The following is a 5,462-nucleotide window of genomic DNA, read 5'->3' on the forward strand; positions in this document are numbered from 1 at the left end:
TTACAACATTAGATCCCTGTATCTGCTGTATAACAACAGCTATAGATTATGCTGCTGGTTTTGTTTATTAATTACTAAGTTTGGATAGACAACAAAAACTGTTAGATGCTCACTGCTTTATGACTTGCCCAGGAGTGGCTGGTTTCTATGCAGTATGCTACATCAGGTTTAGAATCCCCAATCATCTCTAGAACTTCCTGAAAAATCGTTGGAGCTATCATGACCATCGTGTGCTTGGAAAGACTGGGGAGAAGCACCAAGATAGCTCAGGCCCTACAGCATCGTTTCCACTGTGTCCCATCAGGATGCCTAATGAAGTGTACAGACTGGCTTCAGGGGGCCTCAAGCAGCACTCTAACCACAGTCTGATACAGCAGTTAATCAGTTCTCAGGATCTGTGCCTTGGCAGAGGTTTTTCAACTCCTTTCGTTTTGTTCTGAGATATTTATAATTATCTGAAACTATCAGTCACTTCATGGGGAGATGTTGGATCATGATAAAAACAAAGACACCATGCAGGGTAAGTGTTAAAAAGGCCTTAAGAGAAGATGCTGGCAGAGCTTATGAAATGGTCATCGTGTCTGAGGGCATCCCAGGTGGTGTTCCTCCCACAAAGGGACCCTAAGATCTGACTTTCCAGGGTGTTGCCTTTAATGGAATGAACCTCTGTTCTACCAGATAGAATCCTCAGTAAACAGCATTTGAAAATCAGGTCATTTTACTGGCTGCATAATGACAAACTTCATACTTAAAGCACCCAGTCTGAAAAAAAAACCTTGTTCTAAGTCATGTTGCTCACATCTGACTCCCTGACTTACAACACCAACAACCAGTATTTGTAAAGCTTAGTAGCACTGAAGTGTCAAGTTTGCTCTGGAAGAACATTTTCTTAAACATTTGGTTGCACATTAGAAGCACAATAAACACTTGTCTTTTTAGAGGTTTACATGAATATTCAATGTATTTCATGTGTTTCCTGAGTTTTACATTCTGAACTTGGGTGAATAAATATTAAAATATATTGCTGTCTGACACATTAAGATGGCACTTACTCACTATTGATTTGTGGGCACTATCATATCCTGAATTGCACTTCCAGATCCTGACAAAGAGCTGTAAAGAGGTGGGAATGATGTAAGGAGCTGTGTGATCAGACAATGATGGCAGTATGGCTTATGCCAGATCAGTAGCTCAGACTAACGACAATATTGTACTGAAATGACATTATATTAAAAAGATATCTATATATTGAGGAAAAAAACTTTTATTTGCACTAAAGTGGCAGTCAGGAAGTACAGATATGGATCAGCTTTGGTACAAGTTCTAAATGGATCTTTGGTCTGGTTTTAATATGTAACATAACATTGTTAGTTGACATCTTCAGTCAGTATATATCTCTGCAGCACCACTCCAGTAGAGTTAGGTGGATACACACTATCTGTTTAATCTGGCCCAGCTGATTTTCAAAATATCCAATTACCCAGACAAGAGTAATTTTCAGGAAAGCCAGACTTGGAGGGTGAATATTTTTTACTTAGAAATTGTGATTCCTTGTTGCCACATGAAGCTCTAAGTCATTAACCCTTTCTACACACTGTTCCCAGCACACTAGTTGAATACAGGTGACTGAGTGCAGTGATGCGCTGATCTTTGCTGAGGTGACTGGAATGGGCCTGGTTCTAAGCCTTATCTTTATCACTGATTGTAAAGAATATGCTCTATTTCCCCTGATCTCTGCAATTCATGCAAGAAAAAGGGCATGTTGAGAAGAATATTACTTTATCCTATTAAATCCCTGCTGCTCTCAAGAGGTGTACCCTGGCTGCTCATATCACTTAGAGATTCACTAGTTCCTACCTCTAAGCACTGTATGGAAACAAAGTTAGTTACTGCATAGCAAGGTAAGAGTTAAATATTTGACAGTAATGCTTGGAAAAAGTGACCAATACCATTCACCTCTGCCAAATAAACTAAAACCCAATATGAAGCAAAAAAAATGCAGTTCCAGATAAGATTTAATAAAGAGGTTGCCTTGCCTTTCAGATTACTCATACGACAGACAGAGTAACCTCTTTGCATGTCCAGGGCTATTTCTTGTTTCCTTTCTTTTGTCTACATCGTGCCTTTATCTCTGCTTTTTTTCCTCCCTGACCTCAGACCTCTATCTCCATAATTCCAAGCTGGGCTGATCTTCACAGGGCTTGCTTCCTTGGTTTGTCTGACTGCACCCTCTGGCAACACGGGACTTTGGATGCCTTCACTCCTCTCACTAGCTCTCTTTAGCTTATGTACTTGCCATATCTTTCAGTTCTACCTTAAACTCTCAGTGTTCAATCTTAAATGAGCTTTTCCTGTTACCAGTTTGAGACAAAATAATCTAAGTTCAGAAATCATAATACCTGATAAATGCACAAGTGGTTTCCTAGACTTGTAAGATTTAGACTCCTCTGAACCTATCTGTACTTACAAGTATATATGTGTGTGTATATATATATATCCATCTCCCCTTTTAATATTGCAGACAGGCTTGTCTTAAGCATAGTTTTTCTAATTATTTCCTCCTTAATTTTCGACAGTGGAACCACCCACTAGCCTTGCAAAGTTATGTATCTTCACATTAAATTGTTGATTGAGCTATAGTTTACAAAGCTGTTTTTAATAAAATCTGCAGAAGATAATCTCTTTGGAGAAAAACAAGGAAGTGTAGTAAGTGAAACACTTTATATTACCTTAGAACTTTTGAAATGGAAAAGTGAATCTGTAAATTTTGCAGATACTTAAATATGAACATAGATTCTTTACAGGCCCACACTGTAAATTATTCATTACCGGAGAAAATGGAACAATGTCATTTAAGTGTCAGAGAGATTAGGCTTTGAGATGTAGTGGGTGGGTCCACCCTGCTGTGCTCAACCACACCAGATAAAAATGAATCCAAAAATTATATAATAACACAAAGGATTAAAACATCCTTCAGAAGTGTCAGTGTGACTGCTTTGCCTTTAAACATGTCAAGGTAATTAACGAAATAAAACTAAAAACATAGTATTTCTGTGGTTTCAAAACTGGATCACCTGAGAATACACAGCCTATAAAAAGCACTGCTGGTAAGAGTAATAAACGAGCAGGTTTGAAGACTGCAAACTGGTTAACACCAGTTTCTGGTGCTACAGATTACAGGTCTGTTTCTCCAGTGGTACTGATACCCTAATAAGAATATGGCTTAATGCAGTGTAATCTAGAGACTTGCTAGCAAGGAGCCCAAAGACTCTTACGAAATACAATCCTGCACTGTTTATATCACTTTTGTCCTATTTTCAGTTTAAAGTTTGATAATAAGAATGGGTGGTGGCATGTACAGGTTCATTGGGCAAAAAAGTGCAAGGGTCACTACTTAACACTGCTGGGCAGGTTTTTTTAGATAGCCACGCAGATACCTTACTCAAAGCTACTGTTGCAGGAACAGGAACAGCAGGGGAACCTGAAACATGAGCCAGCCCACGGGCTGCCTTTACTGATACATAATGGAAAGTAATCTAAACTAATTATAATCTAACCAACCCTTTGTGTACTATGCCTTGCCCTAGTATGAATATGGTTACAGAGGTTTGTTAACGTAAACACGCTTTAAATGACCTGCTGTTTAATCATCAAGCTGACTTGAAATTCTGCCAGAAGGCTTCTGTGAAAAGCACAAACTCCTCTGAAGATTCAGTCCATTTGGTTTTCCAACAGGCTCTCTCTGTTACACTTGTGATCTTTTATTCGAAGAGTCATTTAATGATCCTTTTTCTTCCCATCTGCTATGAATCATTTCAAAGCACAGAAGTTCTTTGTGTATCATTCCAAAAGGAGAGTGCTTTGTGCATTTTCAGACAAGCGGTTCATCCAGCAAATTACGATTTAACTTTACATTTGAAGTACAGGGTATTTGCCTTTGAAGTTTATGCACCTTTGGATGAGGGCTGCAAATAGAAATTTAAATTAGCTGCCATTAGTCTTCTCTGTGCTGCTGAAAGCAGCTAGCCTGTACTCGAGATCCTGCAGATCATGCCCGGATGAGAAACTGACGATAGAATCAATGCATCTTTGATGCAATCTCCTTTACTTTCAAAAAAAAAGACACATTTAGAAACGCCTAGTTTCTCTCCCTGTATTAAGAACAAATAACAGAAAGCAATTACCAGTTCCAAAGCAGCCATTACACACAGCACTGCATGTTACTGCCACCAATGCATTGGTATTATTTTACACTGAGCTTCTGCTCCAGGACAAAACAGTTTCTCAGGTGGAGAGATACGGGCAGAGAGCACAGAATAGTTCACACTGGGGCCCTGCCCTTGCATGGGCACAACCTATGCAAGATCCCAGTTGCTCATACTTTTTAATCCTGTAAAGCATGAGGCCTCATGACTTCACACATCCTTCCAACCCCTTGGGTCATATCCTAATACCTGCATCCCTGCCCCATCACCTTACCAAAACACATGACCAACAAGTTTTAGAACTGTCACCTCAGTCACATGCACCTTTGGCAAGATATACTACACACCTAAGAGGACACTAAGAACTTCATCAAGATTTAAAACTGCTACTCTCATGCCTCTGACTTTGCTGACAGGAACACTCACCTGCTGCAGTACGAAGAGACAGCAAATGATCCACCAAAGGTTGTTTTCACATAAGATGACAAGGCGTGCTTATTCAACTTCAAGATACTGAAAAAAACCCATGAGGGCATGAGGGTGGTATTTAAATACAGTTTCCCAATCTACACTGATCTACAGAAGACCTTTAGAACTGCTCCACAATTCTCTGGGCTGGGTCCAGCTACCAGTTCTCAGTCTTGGCCTCCTCTGGCACTGAGACAGCCCAAGGATGCAGGGGGACCTTGCCTGCAGGACACCAGTACCAACTTCTCCCCTGCCCCTGCAGCAGCACTGGCCACCTAGCAGAGCACTGCACACTGGAGCCAAGGTGACAAGTATTGACTTGATAAAAATTCCCAAAGTGAAGGAAATTTTTCTTTCCAGTCTTATTCAGGACAAAAGAAAGTGGAAGTTGGACAAAGTACAATGAGTTGTACTACTTTGTTGGCAAGGCAGCAGCCACAGGTGCTTATTTTGATAAGAATGTGTGTTACCACCTAGGTTACACCCAGTCACGTCACCCACGGTCACAGGGCTGATTGGGGTGCTCACTCCTCCCACGGAATTCCATCTGGAGGTAAGCAGCTAAGTGATGTTCTGCCACCTACACACCACAAAAATAGTATCATGCTCCCCCAAAAATGTGCCATGCTTCTTCTGTCAGGCTGTTCAGGCTACCTCCAGGATCATACCATTCCTTTGGGTTCACATGTCTGCCAGCAGGTGCTAAGTCACTGCACCCATTGCCCCTCACCAAGCAATTCTTCCCAGCTATGGTCACTAAAGAAATTATTGCAGTCTATGTATTTAGGC

The sequence above is a fragment of the Acanthisitta chloris genome, unplaced genomic scaffold (assembly GCF_000695815.1).
Source record: "Acanthisitta chloris isolate BGI_N310 unplaced genomic scaffold, ASM69581v1 scaffold154, whole genome shotgun sequence".
In the NCBI taxonomy this organism is placed as follows: Eukaryota; Metazoa; Chordata; class Aves; order Passeriformes; family Acanthisittidae; genus Acanthisitta; species Acanthisitta chloris.